The 20,224-nt window shown below is 38.7% G+C and overlaps 1 long non-coding RNA gene across 1 annotated transcript; it reads left to right on the top strand.

Moving 5' to 3' along the window:
- The first annotated feature begins 7,774 nt into the window (after nt 1-7,774).
- LOC106492860 (uncharacterized) lies at nt 7,775-19,020 on the top strand. Its single transcript, XR_001294057.2, has 3 exons — nt 7,775-7,833; nt 9,128-9,296; nt 18,015-19,020. It is a non-coding gene; the product is annotated as an uncharacterized lncRNA (long non-coding RNA).
- The last annotated feature ends 1,204 nt before the right edge of the window (nt 19,021-20,224 follow it).

The raw sequence follows: 20,224 nt of genomic DNA, 5'->3' as shown, positions 1-20,224 counted from the left end.
AAATGCTCCCTGGGATCCATCGACTGGATCTTATTGATGGTCTTACTTCATGTAGTCTCGGCTACAAAGTAGATACCTAAATTATAGAGGAGGTTAATCATACTCCCAAGTACCTTAGTCCTCTGTGCTTTGATGCCCTATCTGAAAAGGGAGTAATCTCAGAGGGGTGTTATGAGGATAAATGCATGAATGATTACAAGGTACTTAGATAACAGTGAGTATATAGATCATGTTTACAATAGCCATTAATATACAAAACAACTGGAAAAAAAGGGAAATAGATGCAGGGAGATTTTTCAGGTTTCAGTCCATTTGACTAATTGTTTTTCTTTGTTTTTCTTCGCCTTACAGTTATTCTTTTTAAACAATAAATGGACTAGAAGAGAGAAATAAACAGCCTTATATCCATTAAGGCATAGCCCTATATATGTGCAAAAATGCAACTGTATTTCCCCTCTATGGTCAACATTAGCATGGGTCTTTTGTCATCTTCATTCTCTTGCAGCATCTAGCTAATTCAAAAGCAATTTTTGCCTGACAGTTTCAGTAACATTAAAGCTGCAGAATGAGAGTAGAGTGGAAGCTGTTTAGTACACAGCTCCTTAGAACTGAAATACCTTGCCTGGCTTGGAAACTAATTGAACTGTTTCTTGGAGAGCTCACCAAGGGACTGTGTACATAAATATACAAGCAGTGAGCAAGAACGCACAGTTAATTCCAGTGCATAACTTTTAAATGCTTCACTTAAAAACCTAGGAAATTACGATACATTTAATGACTCACCTCATACAATCTTCTAAATTTAAATAATCATTCAAAAACAAGCAAAGAAAGCTTAACAGTATCTCAGTCATGTACATAAGACGCTGACTTATTTGTGCCTTCCCTCTAACAGGACTGTAGCACAGCTGCAAGGGGATGTGCTGCTATTTTTCAGCTGGACTAAGTTTATCTATATCCTATGGGGAGCAAGTAAAGCTGTGTGTAAACTGCTCGCTATTTGATGCACAAACACACGCTAAATCAATGGTCAGGGTTATGTGGGTGCTTGTTACTTCAAAGATGAAATCCCAGTAGTTTATCTGCATGACAAAACCATGCTTTCTGGTACCTGTGGCGGCACAGATGCTGTTTCAGCACAACTCAGCTGCGTGCAGGAGCACAGAGCCAGGAGCAGCATTAGAACCAAAAGCCTCCGGGGAGATGGACTGGTACAAGTCATGAAGTGTCTCTGTGTCCGATCAGGTTTTTATAACAGCATTGCCTATACATCTTGCTAGCTAGATCTGGAGAAGGCTTTAGGTACTTTGTGTTTGGTTTACTGTTGTAAAAGCAAAGATACCTCATTTATCAGAACTGACCAAACCAGTGGTTTTGTTTGGGGGGGAACCAGTTTGGAGTAGATAGGAAATGTCACATTAAATCATTTCTATTGTAAATGAGTGAAAACAGCCTCAGATTTGAGTGAGCTCTAACAAATGAATTCAACTAAATATTCACTTTTGAATAAAATAGATGCATGTGAAGTTATATTTTGATTTTTAAGTGGGTCATCTCCACTTGCATGAATTTTAACCTTGAAGAAGAGAGATGGGTAAAGAAGAAATATAATAAAAATATTCTTTGAACTATCAAGAAATTCATAATTTTATTTATTAATGCTTTGGTTAACTCTGCAATGTAGACTTTATATGAAGTACATTACTTTCTGTAAGGTCAAGAACGTATACTTTTTCAAAGGCGTGAAGCATTTAACACAGCCACCTTTGGAAATGTAGGTGCCTTGCTTTCTGTTTCATGAATGGTGAGATGCCACTGTTGCTTGCTGGTTAGTCACTTAGGACATCTCTAGATGATGCTGGCAGAGACAATCGTGGTAGGTCACCGTCTCTGAGCCAGCAGTACTGGGAAAACAGCTGGCTCAAATTTTAGAGAGAATCTTCCTGTCCATCATGGGGCATTGTGAAAGGGGTGCTTAGTTCAGCTTGCGGCTATCTGGAGTCAGTCTATAGATTTTAAAGCCTCACTTCGGAAGGCTTGAGTTTGCTGGGTTTTGTTAGAGAGGGGCATTTCTAAGGATACGTTTTACAAGAAAGACCATGATTTATTGGAATTTTATAGGAGCAGCATCTTTCAGAGCTATGTGCCTTTCCTAGGTTTTTGACTAAGAGGATTCCCATGAGCTTGAGTCTCTTAAGAAGAGAGATTTGCTTAGAGCATAATATTTATGAGGTGGTAGCAATGAATTTTTCTGTCAGCAGAAAGTGTATCCCAGCTTTTTTTTTGGACTGCCTAATTTATCCCAGATTATTTTAAACTGAAAAGCTCTGCCAGCAATTTTTGGCCTTTTTAGGAATTAATTTGGGCATTAAAGCTATTTTGAAACCTTTGGATAAATACCACTATTTGACAATCATGCTGGCAGTATATTTGCAGACTCCCTTCCCATTTTTTTCTATCTTTCAACAATTTTTTTTCGCTAGCAAAAATAACTTATTTTAGAAGTAATTTCTTTGGCAGAGTAGCAAAACTGGCAGCCCAAATGTAAAAACATCTTTGGTGGTAACTAAAGCTATGATATTTAAAGCAAAATACTCTGGTAAATCTGCTATATAAACAATTGTTTTCCCTACGCTAGTGTAAGGAAGTCAAACCAGTTAGCATAATTTTTATACCTCTCTTGTGGTTGATCAGTGGCTCCTCTCCATCTGTGTGGAGTATATAATCTGAAATAATTATGAAATAGGGCTGAATAATTTTGATTTAATTGCAAAAGGTCAAGAAAAATGGTTCGGGCTAAATACTGTGAATTCAACAGATTATAAGACTGAAAGATAGACTGCCTTATGTAATATGTAGTATTGTCAATCTATGCCATAGGGTAATAGTTTAGAAATAGAAATAAATGTTAGCTAGTAATAGGCTACAAAGATTTCTGATGCTAGTCAACTATACTAATTAAACTGGAGGGTTTTCCTGAGGAAAAAGAAATATTATAAACTTCGCATAGATATGTCAAGGATCCAGTATGATAGTTTATGCCAGCTGAGGCTTTTTTTCAAAAAAACACATAGGAGAGAGCAGGAATATAGTTAAATGAGTATTTGAAAGAGAATAGGTCTAGACCTGCATCAGCTTTTAGATGTAAAGTCTCAAAACATTTGAGTCTATCAAATGTTTTTGCCATGCTACAGGTGACTATGATTGATAGTCCTGGATTCTAGAAGCTTTTAGAGCATTAGATTCATGAATGTAAACACCAGTAATGAAGCAAAATTTGAAAAACTGTTGCAGCTTAAGTAATTTAGCTTCCAGAGATCATAATGCAATGAATTCTATATTAAAAAAGCATATTTCTGAAATTGTGTTTTTCCTTCTTCTTTCCCAAACATCCCTGCTCACATTTTCCAAGTGACAACTGTTGTGTTACAGTTTTAGGGTCTAAATGTCTGTTGATTTGGAAGTGAAACCTGAAAAATGAAGGATTTGAGGCCAGCTTGAGATCTGAATCTTTAGGGCAGTAATCAACATGACGGCAAAATCCAGTGGCTGTTTACTTGGAAGACTGCATATGCAAATGTAAAAATATTCTTCAACTATACTGCTGCTGAGTCTGTGAAAGTGCCAGTTACATACACACTGAAAAAAGATCTAAATTTGTCTGGCTTAAATTAAATTATCTGAATATATCAGCAGCTGTGGAAAGTGTATGGGGGAATTACAATATTTCTCTGATCAATAATTTGCCCTTATGTGCTACTATATTAAAAATAGTGATCTATAATAATAATAGTAATTAATAATAATAATTCCTTTTTTCACTGTAATGCACTTGTGAAAGCAATAAGACCAATTTATAAGGCAGACCATTATGATTTTCTGGTGACAGTAATTATTTTTTTAAAAGAATCTATATGATCTGTTAGCTGAAAGAAAAAAAAAAAGCAGGTAAAAGTATCCATTTGACTCCAAAGTTGTAGACACTAAGAACTCTTATAAAATGTCTGATTTGTGTTAATTCAGTGTGAAAAGATGATTATGGAAATAAATAATCTCTGTTCCTCTGAAAACACTTGAACCCTAGTAAACATGTACCAGTGAATTAATACAATCTTTTAACAATTTAATTAGAAATGTCTTTGTAAAATATTTCTCTAACAAGCATGAAGAACTTGCAAATAAAGGTTTGGGTCTGACTTAGACAATGTACAGTGTAACACTGCATGAGTAGAATGGGGGACTTAAAATCTACTGCGATGTATATGTAACATAAATTGCAAAGTTATGATAAAGAATACATTGAGATGTCCTTCTCCCAGTTTGATACGTTAAAAAAATTTGCAAGCAGGAGACAATAAATATGTTCACAGTATGGCTCATATGAGTTAATCATGTACCATAAGCAGCTTGAGATCTATCCATAAATCTCTTCTCAGGTTGTGTTTTGTATGGCCAATGCATGAATATCTGTGCACTAAATATAGGTCTTACATATAACCAAAAAACATGGTTGCAAAACAATATACAGTATTGGAAACATGTTATCATATGGGGCTATAATAAAAAAATAGGTTTTCAGGGTGTAATAAGTTTGACATATAAAATCAATAAAACATAATGGAAATACACAGACTTTCCTTAGGTGTCTTCTGCATGCATCTTCATACAGTTGGCTGTGGTCCGTCCTTCTGAAAACACTCCAAAATTCTCTCCAGTAAGTCATTGCGGTAATCTTTATCTCAGTGGGTTGCTTTGTTTTGTTTTTTTTTATGGTTATTTTATCTTCTTAAAAAAACCTACAATAGTAAAACTAATTTATCTGAATTCTAGTTCTTTATTTCTTTACTGCTAAGTCTCTTAACTTGGCAGAGTCCCATGCCCCCATGCTGAACAAGTCTGGATTTTTGTTTTGTTTGAAAGGCTAGAATAGTATGATTTAGAGATGATGCATTTTTGTGGCTGGAGTACAACATCATCTGCATAGTACTTCACTTTTTGAAAACAGACACTTGAAACAGAGGTTAGTAAGAATTACAGATGCTCAATACTTCTGAAAATCAAGTTACCTTTAACTTAGATCTATCACTTTAAGCTCACAAGTGAAGTTTTGGTTTCATTGGGTTAGAGGTGAGATAATTATACAGGTTCAAACTGTATTTTCCATTACTTTAAGATAAATATATACTATTTATATACTGTTACATAGATTCTCCCAATATTCTCCCAATGTACTTCATGGTAAGAGATGAGAATTCAACTTGTTTGCTCTCAGAGCAACAGCAGGGAGGACCAGCTCCCTGTCTGATGACACCAGGTGCTTTCTGAAGGTCTCCATCTCCACCGGGTGTTAACTGTGCACATTAATATCACCCCTGAGGTTCATGAGGAGAAGGTTCTTGGAGAAGCGTGATCAGAAATAGAGAAGTATATCCTTTGGCATTCCTCTTATGTTTTCTTATGAAGAAGCAAAGAAATGCATTTCTGGATGTGATCCTTCCTGATCTTCCAATACCTTCCAATATTCAACTCAAGTACCTCTGAGTCCAATGATGGAGATATACTCTCCAGTGTGGAGAATTCAAAGAACAAGAACTTTCCTTTTGGATCTCGGCACACAACTGTCTTCATGTCTTCCTTTACAGAGATCAGCCTTCATTTTAGCTCAACTGCTTTAACCAAATGTCAGTCAAACATTATCAAACATCTCCACAATTTCCTTTATCCACTCTCAGTGCAGACTGCAGTCTTACAAACTTCAGGCCTCCAAAGATATACCAGTAAGCGTTTAAGATCCTTTTAAAATGGTCTTAGTAACATATTGGCAGATGGAAAAGATTATAATTTTTATTAATTGCCCTTTTTTTGTTGGCAGTTCTTTTCCTTGCCTTTTTTGTGTCTTTTTCTTTCTTTTGTTTCGTAGAAAAGCCAAAAGACTATGGCAAGTTTCAAATGTATTTCAAGCTAGAACTTACAGTCCACCTTACAGGACTCACAGGACCCCTAAGTCCATATCTGAAATCTACAACAAAATTGATCAGCATGACAGACAGCTGGGATAGAGGCAGTCCTGATCTAAGGGGAAGTGTCATGATCACACCATGCGACTGAGAGTGTCCGGCAGGGGGTGGTAATGGGGAGACTGGAGGGTACTAAAGACTTCCTTGTCATAAATCTGTTTTAGGGGAATGTTGCCTAAATGCTAGACTTTTTGCCAACATTTGTCCAACAGGACAGGGTGAAAATGGTTAGGCTCAGTTTCTACCTCACACAGAATGCATCTGTCCTTCCTTCATCTTGACTTCTAGATACATTATAAATGTGTACATAGTTATGTATAAGGAGAGATAAGAAGAAACTGTCACAAGTTTTCTTGAGGAAAAGAAAATATAATGACAAAGTTGTTAACTTTTGTAAAACCATGGAAATTTTACAGCAGCTCTAGGAAGCAAGAAATGCCATAAATTTTATGACTGGTGTAATTATTCATTGAAATTTTCATTATTTTGGTAAATTTAATTTATGCAAAAATAGTTATACCCTGATATTTTCCCTTGGTTTCCAAATATCCCCAGTGCATTAAAGTAAATGTTGCACAGAGGGTTTAAAACACAAGCAGGACAAGTAGAATGAACCCCTCACATTCTCATTCAGTTGTGCCCAAAGCTATTATTAAAATCAAAGTATTCAGAGGAGAAGGGCCAATGCTCTAACCAGTTGGACCACCCAGCTCACAGGAAAAAATAGAAGCCGCATTCTCTTTGTTGAATGTGTGCTAGTCTAGCTCATGGGGATACTTAATTGGAAGGAAAAATGTGGTTGTTGATCTTCCAAATATTTCCTATAAATGGAATGTTTTACATTTTCCCCCCTTTCTATAATACATTATCCCTCAAAAAAGCCTTGGGGGGAAAAAAAAAAGGTTCGTAGTGCCTCTTATGAAGTATTTGTTTCAGTGTTCAAGGATACTGCCAAGGGAATAGATGCCTTGTCTGTGTTTGATGGACTTTACAAATGGCCAACCATAGAGTATGGTGAGCATCCACTAAAAGTTGGCTGTATTTTTCCCTTATGTAATAGATTTCATTAACATGGAGAATAAATCTGTCACTTATGGTAGATTATTATCGCTTTTAAATCATAAAGTAGGGCTTTCAGCTCATCTTCTTACATATGAATTCCATGAAATGTAGTATTTCACTACTAGCCAGCCCAGACAGTAAACATCCTTGACCAAAGCTGAGGATAACATTAACGGTTAAAGTTTCTTTACAAGGTCCTTCCAAATTTCTTCAGCCAGGAGGAAGACTCATCTTGTCAGATGTGAGCTGCTTCACATGTACTGAGAAGTGAGGGCAGCCGCACAGCCTGTGCGGAAACCCTGGCCGGCTCCTCCACAGGGGTAATGTATTTGCATAGTCATACCCTCGGTGGAGAAGGCTGTTCACTGCTTACTCAGGGAAGCATTTATGATTCAGGGAGAATTTGGCTTTTAAAGAAGGGGAGATGATGAAGTCATCTTACAAATTATGGAAAAAAACATCAGTTAAGGGGGATTTGCTGCTACTCACATAATCTAAACTGAATAGCTGAGAGTGAACTGCGCTGTATCCCTTCAGTAACTGGAAATTACATCTCTTCCGGTTTCCTCTTTTTCATAGTAGAGCTGAGCATGGCCCCAAAATGCCCCCACCTCTTAATAATCATACATAGCTTCCAAAATTGCCCACATAACCAGTATAGGAAGCAAACCATGCTGGTCTTTACTTCTACAGGGCTACGGCGCTGATCTGAGACGTGGCAGCACCGCCTGAGGGTCCCACCACAGCGGACGAGGTGGGAGGAGACTGCTCACTGTTACACGAGCGTATTCAGTTTTCAGTAGCTTTACCCTTTTCTTGCTCTAGTTGAGCCCTGCATTCCCCTTGGCTCCGTGGCCTCCCCTACACCCGGGAGGCCCTGGCACGGCCCCACGAAGCTCAGGCCCTCGGTCCTGGCTTGGTCCCCAGCTCCCTGGACCGGTGACAGCCCCACTCTCCCTACTTCCTGACAGCTGAATACTAGGAAAACATTAACTGATTATACCCATTTTTGTTTATCAAAAGACCATCATATGAAGCTGTTATTTTCAGAACCCCGTGATTAATGACAACAGTGAGAAACTTCTGGCCCATCCCCGTTATGTTAAATAAACCACTGCAAACAAGGATGAAAGGGTGGATTACAAATGTGTAACAAGAGCATACTTTGGGGCCAGTGTCACTTGATGTTAATAAGTTAATGTCACTGAGAGTGGCAGAGCTAAATCACCTGGTTAACCCTGGAATTTTTTAACTGAACCAAAGCCAGAGAGCAATTTGAGTGAAAGTGCACATTTCCATCAAGGTGCAGTGTACCAGTCCGTACACATGCAGGGTTGCATGTAACCCTCTGACCTCAGACGTTTGTTTATTTGGGCTCAAAATTCGAGTGTCTAAGATGAGTCTTTTAAATTCTTAGGAAATGAAGCCTGGGTGACTTAATTCTGCAGAAGCTGTGAGCAAATCCAGGTCCTGAAGAAATCAGTGCAGTGCAGCACTTTTGATCTGGGCTTAGTTTGTGAACACAGAGCAGCACCTCTCTTGTTCCTTTGGGTTTGTACAGCAGAGCTTTAGCCCATGGCTTGCTGCCCCAGGATAGATAAAAACGTACGAAAAGCTCTAGCAGGTTGGAGGCACATGTAGTCCAGGGGTCTCATCTCTGCATTCTGCAAAAGGAGATACATTTTAGGGAAGCATGTGAGCCTGGCCACACTTACAGCCCTTTCCCCATATATTCCCCCAGCACACAGGACTATTGCATTAGCAATCTGTGAGAATACATACACAGATAACAAAATCTGGGTCACAAGTGATTTCTTAGAAGAAATTGTTGTTAGAAATGTTTCCTTTAATTGCTGCCAGCTTGTAATGCACAGCCAGGAAAATAGGAAAGCATTACCAGTATTATACCTCAAAAAATGAAATTCAAGTTTTTTGGAAAGCACTGCATTTTTATGATCCTTTCCTGACTGTAATTAAATGAATTAAGGACCTGCTCATGCACCAATTAAGTCAATGGAAGTTTTGATCTATTGATCTGTTTTTACTAGATCAAAATATTGCCAGAACCATTTATACAAAGCAGAAACTGGATCCATTTATTCAAAGCAGAGACTGGATTTATACAAAGCAGAAACTGGATACAAAGCAGAACCACCTATACAAAGTGGAAACTCTGAAACCAATGGAAGAGGAGCAGCAAGGCCAAAATAAAGGAAGGTAGGCAACTCAATTGACAATGGTACCTGTGAACTTTGTAAATGGTGGTAGAGAAGCGCATGAGAAATTTTCTTAAGTAGAAAAAACAAGTAGCTTGAAACATATCAGGAGAATAATGATATTAAGAGAACAAAGGTACAGCCTGAAATATGAATACGTTTAACATTAAAGATTAGACCATGACAGTTCATCAGGTGAAGAAGTGGTTTCTTTTAAAAGATGGTCTCAACTAGTTTAAGGTTCCTAAATTGGATTAGGCATAGCAGGGGTTTTCCCAGTCCCTGACCAAAGTGCAACCCACCGAGCAGGGTCAGGCACTCCACAGCTCCGGGAAGTGCAGTAATTGAATTATCTCAGACTCAGCAAAGTCCTCCAGGGTTTCCAGGCTCACTGCCATGGAGGCTGAGCGCAGTTTGCTCTGGAGACTGCTGGGGCTTCCTGGGTTACTGTGGCAGAGCTGGATCCTAAAACCCTGGATCCTACCTCTCATCTGGAAGCTTAGGAACTATGTAAGCCATGTCTGAGAACAGTTTTGAAGACTGAGAAAATTTTCTTGAGAATGTTTCATAATAAAAATTTCTGCCCAAACTCCTCATTATGCTTTAATCAAGCCCTCTCTGGCTGACCATCATGATCTAATGCCAGTATATTGCATACCAGTACCATAGTTGGAGGAAAGCAAAGGAAGAGAACTTACAAGAAGTCCTTGTCCTGTTTATAGGGGAAAATGAAAATATTGTGCCAATAACAAATAATGGCAAACTGCTTGATACATCAAACCATGCTGGTACTTGGATGATGCAAGTGGATTCAAAATGTTTTTTATTTCCCTGAAATTGCAACGTACTGTGACTGATGTAAAGAAAAAAAGATGAAGGTGAATATAGAATATAATTCATACCTGCTAGGAAAAGAAGATATCAGAAAACAGGAAGATAACCTTTCAAGTTTCAAAACTGGGTTAAATTCAAACGAAGAAAAATTTTCAATATTAGTAAGATATACTGCTCACAGACTCATTTCTTTCTCCTGAAGGATCTGTTTACTATTTTCTGTAGCTGGACAGAGCCTCTAAATGCACCTATTTTTTGCTTTTCTTATATTGCATAAGTGTTTCTCCTGTATTTTTGTGGTGGTTGTGTGGACTTGAGGTGGTAAGGCAAGCCATTTACAATGGGTCACTTGACCTGTCTACTCAAAACTTTTAAATTTTGTCCTAGAAGTTGTAATTTTTTTATAGGAAGTAGTAATGCTTCCTCATTCACTTGTGAGGCTGACAAAGAAGGGATCGATGAATGCTCATGGAATAACATGCTGTGGTGTGGTGAATGTCTGTCCCTATATGTGTCTTGAATCGCAACTTAGTTATGAGACAAGGAGCTGAACATTATCAAAGTAACAATTTTGGGGCAATACTGAACAGGTACAGATTTGAGATGGTAGCCTAAAGGACTGAGGCTGTATTTCCATAAGTTTTTTCTCTGGGGCCAAAACTAGTAAAAAGGCATCTCCTGTCTATTCTGCTCACCTGTGCTGTCACCTCTGCCAGAATTTGCGTTTCTTCTGAATTGCCCAGGATGCATGATGTAGAATTAATGCTGGCTTTATGCTGGATGTAGGAATCCATTTGATACCTGATCTGGCAGTGAGTCAACTGGTTCCAGCTAGCCTTCCAGTACTTTTTGAACAAATCTGACAGGCAGCTTGAAATTAAATTGGATCAGGACTTTGAGTCATGTGGCATTTTTGATTCAGCATTAAAAGCCCCAAATCTGACTTTCAAATACCATCACAAACCCATGTGTGGAAATTTTGCTCTTTTTGATGACTGAAAGGCATTAAAAGGCAATGGGATATTGCCAGCTGCAGAAGACCGTTCAAAGTCAGATACTTGCTTCTTGCACTAGTCTTTGGCATTGTGGAAAAGATTAATGTGTACTTTAGCTGTCATCAGCTACAGACCAGCCTCATGGGAAGTTTTGTTTTTGAAGAAGGAAATATATGGGCTATAGAAGTCAAAGAAAAGGGAGGAGTAGATAATTATATTTTCCCTTACAAATTCCTCTTATCTAATACCTTTACAGATATTAACAGGAAGTACACCTGAAATCACAGATGCAGAAGTCCATATTAAACACTTCTCCTTTTTTAAGAAGTCCTGCGAGTTCCTGTTACATTTTCCTTATTAAATATGGTGTGGCTGAGACAGGCACAAGTCTTCCAGAATGGAAGATCATTTTTAACAGTAACCCATACATGAGGATCACAGCAGTAACTATGAAGCATGCTGCAAGCCACACATTGCCTGAGCCTGACGATCTAGGCCAAGAGCTAATGATCGCCGCTAATGTTACCAATGTGCATTGTTTGTTAGGATCCCACCAGAGACTGTTTAAACCAGAGCACTCATTTCTGTTACTCCCAGGGTCATATGATCAGCCTCCTCAGTCATGTTTCCACTCTGTGGGGTGAAAGAAGTGCCTGAGAAAAGAAGAAAATGGGGATATTTTTAGCATGGCATTGTATGTTTCTCTCCTAAGTCAACTGTAGTTAGCAGGATTTCTGGCTGCAGCAGTGAATCTGCTGCCTGCAGCAACCACCCTGCCCCATTTATTCTCCTCTTTCAGGGTTGGCGTTAGGCTGAAGAGGAGTCGTCTAAGCAGCTGGCAAAGGCAATGCAATTTATAAGAAACCTACTTGGTGGTGCTAGGTCATTTTTATTTCCACTGGCTTGTATTTTTGTAGGGGTCCATAAAAACCGCAGAATGTACCCCACTCAGGAGACTTCGCTCTGACCATACCCTAGCCTTGGCTTTTGGGGGTTGATTTCTTTATTTATTTTTAGGGTTGATTTCAGGTTGAATGTATCTACCCTGACTGGTAGATATGTTTGCCTCACTAATCACTGTGATGCCTGAAAGCTGCTTATCCTTCATGTTTTTAATATGATCAGTATTCAGGAGAGTGAGACCAACTGCTCCCCTCCCCAAAAGGTGCTATATTTTGGACCTCTGAAGTCAATAGGGAGAGCATTAAGGGCAAGACCCAAGTTATATACCCACGGGAAGTAATCTGAGCCTACCACTTTCTATGGACTTTACATGTCTGGACAGTGGGAGTCCTGAATCATTCATCAATTACAGATACCATTAGAAGCATACAAATTCATCTTAGATGCCCTAGGAAGTCATCTGATTATATCCCTGATTGCCTTCAAAAATTATTCCTTATATAAAGAAAAAAAAATCTGGCCATAGAAGATTTATCATTCCTGCCTGCTTGCACACCGCTCATGTAAACTAATATGACTATTGGGAGGCACCATCTATTACTATTTACATAGAAACCTCAGTCAGAAATTAGAGTCCTGGTGTGCTATCTATATACAATAAAGTCAAATTTAAAAATACTGGAGAATTTAGAGAAGCATGTGAACCAAGGTGATGCATTAGCCAAGGAGAACTGTGAGGAGAGGGAAATTTGGGAAAAAAAGATAAGCAATTATGTATGTGCCTATTATTATTATTATTATTATTTTTTTAAATAAAAATCTGTGGAAGGAAGGTAAGATGTTTGCTTTTTACCAGATATGTAAGCTACAGAATCAGATAGCTGCACAGCGCAATGACACTGAAAAGTAAATTCAGTTAACTGGTGGGAAGTTTATTAGTTAATAAAAGGCTAGAATTATTCAGTGATACTCCTTTTTGGGAGTTTAACTTGGTGAGTTCTGAGGATGTCATAGATCTGTAATCTTAACTGAGAGGAAACAAAAGCACACAGTAGATATGAAAGTAATCAAAATAGTCATAATTTGCTTGATTTTGTACAAACTACAAACTTCCTTTCAGTTAGAAGGAAGTATATTCATGTTGTAGGTAGGAAACTCTCCATTTGTATTTCTGACCAAGTTTTTTAAACCACTGAAGAGAGACCTGTGCCAAAGAATCCATCACAGGTTTTGTATGAAATCCAGTAGATGCTGGGCAAAGTCTTGGGTTTTTCAATTAGATTTTTTTTATTAACCATATTTTCCCTGAGCACATGAGCTGGAAATAGGTGGGAAATTCTAATCTAATGAATTATTTTGTCACAAGAAGTGTGATTAAACTGTGGAACTCTTTGCCCCAGAAAGTTGTTGAGATCATGATTTTAGTGAAAGGAAAAAAATAGATTGACTTACTGCATTGAAATCAGGAATATTTATTTTACCAAAGCCTGCAGGGGTCCTTGTTCATTTTGGAGTCCGTATAGATGTCTGCCTTGAAATCTTAATCACAGAAATATAATGGAGAAAGAGGCCGTGGGGGAGCAGCAGATAATTATGTGTGTGCTTCTTATTCTCAACAGATAGCTTTTAACTTTTGTTTGGTTTCTTGAAGACATGTAGTGCCTACTGGCAACTGAGAAGGCGTTTCAGGAGAAGAAGTAGCCATTTTTCTGAGGGTGACCTCGGAGCAGAAAACATTAAGTTGCCTTTTAGTCCAGAGAGGATTGTACAGCGAAGTGAAGTGACATTTATTCCTACGGAACGAGCGGGTTACAAGTCAGCCAGTTTCCAAATGGCTTGGATGTGTTTGCAGTGTAACTGAGATGCCGACATACTCCTGGATGGGGATGGCTTCTCACTACCACGGAGTTACACCCTTCTGCATTAAGCAATGAGCTAAGAGGATTTCTTTGCAAATTTGAGATGAATAGAAATAATGTACTTATTAGTGAAAGTGTGAGCAATATTGAATATGTAAGTAAGGGACTGAGCCCAGCCTAGTGAAAAATGCAGAACAGCAGATGGGAGGGTAGGTGAATTACTGCATGTTGTGCTGCAGGCAATTTACTGAGCAGCTCCGTGTTTTGTTGTCTCATCTGTCATGGACATTTGTGAAGGGAAATTGCATCTCTTTGTTATTCAGATCACTCCTTTCAGTGGGACTTGTAGATCAAATTATAATACCAATTAAAGTATTAAAAAGAACAAGCATTTGTTTTAAGGTGACTAGATATCTGGCGCCTAGAACATTTATAAGCAAGTTGCCCAAACCTCTCTTACTCAGCTTGAAATTATTAATGTGTAATTGTAAAGTCACTGGTCAAATCCTGAATTTGGGCTAAAAACCTTTCAAAGTGTTTATTCTAATTGTCACCTCTTTCCATTTTTCTCTCCTGTTTCTGCAAGGACCATCCCACAGGCCTTATCTAAGGCCTTCTCAGGATTTTCTTTTGGCGACCTTCAGGGTCTCATCTTACCTTTAATGCTTGCAGAAGGAATTGCCTTTGACCCTGACAGAAGTTTTACAAATGGTGTGAACCAGATTAGACTCTGCCTACAGAAAAGAAGAATTTTTCACATGAAGCAATGCTGCTCAGTATGCCTTACTGTTTCCCAGGCTCTGACTCACTATAGTTGCATCACTTTGAAGGAAAACCATTTGATGTTTGCTTGCTGGTTATGCTCAGAAGGGACTGGTTGCCTCAGTGCTGAGGACTATATAGATACAGATGATTTTTCTGGCTTCATTTTTGCAGTTAAAAAAAGTACATATTCTGGTTGACCAAATGTTTTAGCGAATTAATGTTTGTGTTGGTGGACTGTGTTGGCTAAAATAGACCCTAAAATTCCCCAAGAGATTTATGTTGACATTTTTGTGTGAAATAATGTTTAGAAAGGTAACATACTTATGATTAAAAAAAACCCCAAACAACTCTTACATGACTTTGGATCAGTTATTGCCTTTTATTTTAAGCATTTTCATCACCATTTTCAAAATTTCTCAGTAAGAAAATCAAAATTTTTTAAATCATGGTTTGTGAGAATCATCTCTTCATTCCCCAATCAGGGGCTTATGTAACCTAGTCTACATGATCCTCAGTTCCCACTAAATTTATACTTTCTTAAGTTTACTTGTGATGTTTTCTATAAATCTATTCATGGTGTAAATCATAGGGAAATCAGGATCAAAGAATTGATTGCTACAGTAGTTTTATGAGTGACAGCCATTTCAGAATACATGAGTAGCTTGAAATATCTAGACACTGGGAGCTTAATTCATCACCAAGTTACAATTTATGCTGCTGTAATTCCATTGATTCAAGTAAATTCCATTGATGAAGTAAAGCTTAGTAGCAATGAATTATGCCTTTTTTTTTCTTACTGAATGTAAAAGTTATAAAGTAAATAATGTTTGCTCCTCACGGAGTATGAGGGGAAACATACTTCTCTTGAATATTAAAGATGCAAACTTGGCAGCAATTAAAAGAAAAGTATTAGACTGTAGAGGGTTGGATTGGATAGCTCAGTGAATTATTTGCTTTGCAGTACTGCTGTTGACATTCTTGCTTCTCTCAGGATCCCTTTGGAAATTAAACAAATATATCTCATGGGAAAGAGGCACGCGAAACAGAGCTAGGGAAGCGATTTATAATTAAATTAATTCAGAACTGAAACTTGGGTATATTTTGTTCCCATAGGCAAATAGGGACCTTTCAGAAGCAAACACTGTGGTCTGTGATTTCCTATTACCTTAAATTGGCTAGCTTCTCAGGGTTTGGATAGTCAGTGCTTCCTAAAACTAGGGTCCTTTAAGGCTAATGGTAGAGTCAAGCCTCCTAAACCTAAATCTAGTGCCCTATTCCCTGAACCAAGCTCCCTTGAGCATTCAATGCATATTGCAACTAATCTTTTAACTTTGCAAGTTTTGCCCTGTTCCACTTCTTCCAGCCCTTTCATTCCATCTTGAATACAGACATGTTCTTTATGTTCGAATTCAGCTTCCTCTTGTTAATTAATTTTTAATTTTGCAAACAAACTTCAGACCATTTAGTCTTACTGACTTTATGTTTCTAACAACTGCTGTATTCATTTGTCTTCTGCTCTGCTTACCCGAAGACCACACTGTGATTTTGAAGGTCTGTCTACTGAGGTGGTCCACCAAGTGAGAACAGTTGTATTTTACTAGTTGGCTGTATGGATTCGGACATTTATGAAAGGAACATAAAACTCACCTAGGACTATTTACAATCAGTGCTACAAGCTTCAATATAATAAGAGATATATATAATTTTTAAGTGAGAGTGAAGGATAAATAATTTTAATAAAACTACTTCTATGATGTAGTCTTCTGGGTATCAGTAAAGGTATGACAACTAATCTCAAGCTAATAGTACTAGGTAAGTAATGATGAACGTTACGTACAGAAAACAACAGCTACAATGATTGTGTTGGGCAGCTTAATAGTTTTTTTTTTTTAATTGCTATATGTAGAACTGCTAGGATCCACATTTATTTATATCCACAGTTTACAGTAACAGTAACAGTAACAGTTTACAGGGAAAAAAACATTAGTCACTTCCACCAAAAATTAAAATGGAAGTCTTACAGGGCATACATCCTATTTTTCCGTTAGGCTTTAGTTTGAAATATGCCCAAAACTTTTGTTGTATGTTGAAGACTTTTGTAGGTTTGTTCATGTGCAAGTTCTTCTCTGCATATTAGTTGCCTGTTGAGAAATCCCTCTTGAGTGTATTATGCCTGTGTGTGGTCCAGAATTCCAGTATCCCAGTTCTGGATCTGCCACAGAATTTAATTGTGTTTTTCCCTGGGAGGAATAGTTTCAGATGCAGGCCTTTTCCTGACAAGAGCAAAGGCATTGTTGGCTTCTACATCCTGATAGACATACAACCCAAAAGTTATTCTGACTGCAGAAAAATCTATTTTGTTTGACACAGGCCACCACTTTTTCCTGCAACAGGCAAATCTTGTGTAAGAGATGGTGAGTAGTATGTTATTTACAGGTGGACTCCTCCATGTTATAGTCTTCCACGTGCTCTCTTCCTCTAGCATCAACACGAGGCTTTTTGTACAGTAAGGAGATGTCAGGTCTCATGCAGCTTCTGAGCTGCATTAGCAGGAGCCGGCGCTGACCTGCAGTCACCTACTGCTACTGGAAAGTGTTCTGTGTCCGCCCGTGCTTTCTTGAAAAGGCCCTGAACACATCTTTGTTTCATACTTACGATGATGCCTGAATGATAACCTTGAGTAACAAAGTGGAAAAATTATCCTTGCTGCATCCCCCAAACTGAATATGCACCCAATGCTCTCCTGTGCATTTTTAGTATGCAAGAAATTGCTGTGATGGTCAAGAGAAGATGAGTGATGAAAGGCTGAGAGAGCTGGGCCTGTTCAGCCTGGAGAAGAGAAGGCTGAGGGGGGATCTTATCAATGTGTATAAAATATCTAAAGGGAGGGTGTAAAGAGGGTGGGGACTCTTTCCAGTGGTGCCCAGTGATAGGACAAGAGGCAATGGGCAGAAACTGAAACACAGGAAGGACTGTCTGAACATGAGGAAAAACTTTTTTACTGTGAGGGTGACTGAGAACTGGAACAGGTTGCCCAGAGAAGTTGTGGGGTCTCCTTCCTTGGAGATATTCAAAAGCCGCCTGGACATGATCCTGGGCAACATGATGTAGGTGACCCTGCTTGAGCAGGGGGATTGAACTGGATGATCTCCAGAGGTTCCTTCCAACCTCAACTATTCTGTGATTCTGTGATACCTTTTCACAAATGAGTTTTCCTCTACTTCCATCTACAGCTATCAATGGCTGTGAAGCTACTGTAACCATATGCATATCTCCATTTAGTAGGCTGCTATATGCAAATACACAGGTTTATAAGCTGAAATGATTTCTAGTTTGATCTTCTCTTTCTTTTCCCTGCTGTAGATGTGAGGAACTTTGCAAGCATCCCACAAATGAAGAAGTCTGTGCATCTAGCAGAAACACTAATACAACGTGTCAACATGAACTAAAGCTGAGCTAATTCACCCAGACAGAGGAGTCTACTGCAGTAATACCAAAGGAATTATTCGCCTCCTGGTATAGAAGTTAGCTCAGGCATCTCTAGCATAGCACTGTGCTGTGTGGACACATTTCTCTATGACAGTACTGTCTTACATTGGTGGATGATTCTTCTCTGATTAACTTTTGTAGTTGCTAAAGTCAGCAAAAACTGTTTGAGGAAGACATGTAGCTATGTAGTTAGAGATTGATTTGTGGTGGTACAAAGATAGCTGAGGGAGCAGTTGATGATGCAGGTGGATGAAGGAAAAATTCATCCCAAAATGGCATGGGAAGGAATTCTGCATGGAAAAGAATTTCACAAAGCAGTAATTTCATTTGTTTGAGGCATATGGATACCAAAGCATGAACGATAGCTAATAAGGAGAGTTTCTTAAAGCCTGATGTCATGATGATTTACTTTTAAAGAAACTCAGACCCTACCTTGTACTTAACAATAAAATACAAAACTCTACAAAGCTCCATCCTTTCTTAGAAGAACTACACTCCTGTAATAGGCATATATTGTATTAAAAGGTATTTTACTGAAATTTCCCACAGCCCTAAAGGTATCTTAATAACTTCATAATCTCCAGTCCTCCTGAAGGTGAAGTAGCAAAGCAGAAACATATTACACTTACAATAAAATAGGATGATGACTTTTGCAGACCAAATTTTAGGAGCCTATGATGCCTTTGATATTTGGCTGTAGCTGATACTGCTGTTATAAATTTTTCATTTGTCTCTCTGCCCCTTCTTTTAGTATTAGTAATGGGTGCAGTATTTGACAGGCTTTGGATTTGTTTCTCCTGGCTGTGTATATTTTTGCTTTATCATCTTGTTTTCAAATACCCACTGTTCAAGGGCATTACACAGTCTCTAAATAAAAGTGCTGGTGCTCTAAAGTGTCTGCATGTTTTCTTGTACTTTCTTCCAGAGCAGCAGATCCTGGCCACTCTCGGAGACAAGGTATGTAATTAGATGGACTGGACATTTGATTCAATGTGATAATCCTGATGTCTTCTCTTCTACATGCCAGAGATTCCCAAACTGCTATTTGGAGCATGTCCAGGTAGTATGCCTGGCTAGATGAGCTGTTCCTCACTTTTCCTGTGCTCAGCCTCTGGTGGGAGCTGCAAAGCAAGCACCTCCTGTGCACCCAGAAGGAGTCAGGAGCTTCTGCTACCACTGCCTGACACAGGTGTCCCTTTCAGAAGCCAGAGCATGCTTCTGTTTGTCTGCCAAAGGACTCAAGGATGCGGTCAGGTCAAGTGGAATTGGGCCTGTGGGGAAGCGGGAGGACCTTAAACAGCTGAAGAGTTTGAGCTGGGGTCCCAGGTATTGGGAGAGAAAGAATGAAAGGATTTGATAGAAAAGTGAGGATGTTGCAGAGCAAGACAGATTGTCCCAGTGTGGGTAGGTGGGAAGGTATGAAGGTGCTACAGAAGGATATTATGATGGTGTAAAAAGACAGGGAACAGGGAGCTGTGGTCTTAGCTTGTGAAGAATGCAGGAGTGGGGAAGGAGCAGGAGGAAAGTGTTTGGGAATGTAGGTTAGGTTTGCTCTTTGAAAGCATGTGGTATAAAATGTGGGGAGATACAGGCCACTGGATTGATGTTCAGCCTTTTTGAAGTGCTGTATGTGCTAGGAGAATGGAGGTGGTAGACAAGGGCAGTGGGCTGGAGTCCTTGTTTGGAAAGTTTGCAGATGCAATACAAGGTTTGGGTACTAAAGCTGAACTTCTGGTTTGAGAAGTTGGACAGTGCAAGAGTACAACCAGAAAAACAGAAGTTGTTGCTGCAACTCTTACCAGCGGTGATACCAGAGTGAAATAAGTTGGGTATTCATGAGTAAGAGCATTTAAAACACTCTGAATGAAGCAAATAAATATCCCATTTCTTCTGAAAAACAACAGTTTAGAAAACCCTGTAAAATAATGGCTGTATTGGGGAATTAGAGTAAGATTCTGGATCTGTGAGAGAAACAAAGACAGGAATGAAGAGAAAAGCAATAAAATCTTTATTTTTTGGTTTATCTTTTCTTAAAAACCTCTAGCAGTAACACTTAGATCACATCTCATTGAGACATTTACTTC

Source organism: Apteryx mantelli, chromosome 2, assembly GCF_036417845.1.
Source record: "Apteryx mantelli isolate bAptMan1 chromosome 2, bAptMan1.hap1, whole genome shotgun sequence".
NCBI classification, from domain to species: Eukaryota; Metazoa; Chordata; class Aves; order Apterygiformes; family Apterygidae; genus Apteryx; species Apteryx mantelli.
The sequence above is the reverse complement of the archived record's forward strand: the minus strand, read 5'-3'. Positions and strand labels throughout refer to the sequence as shown.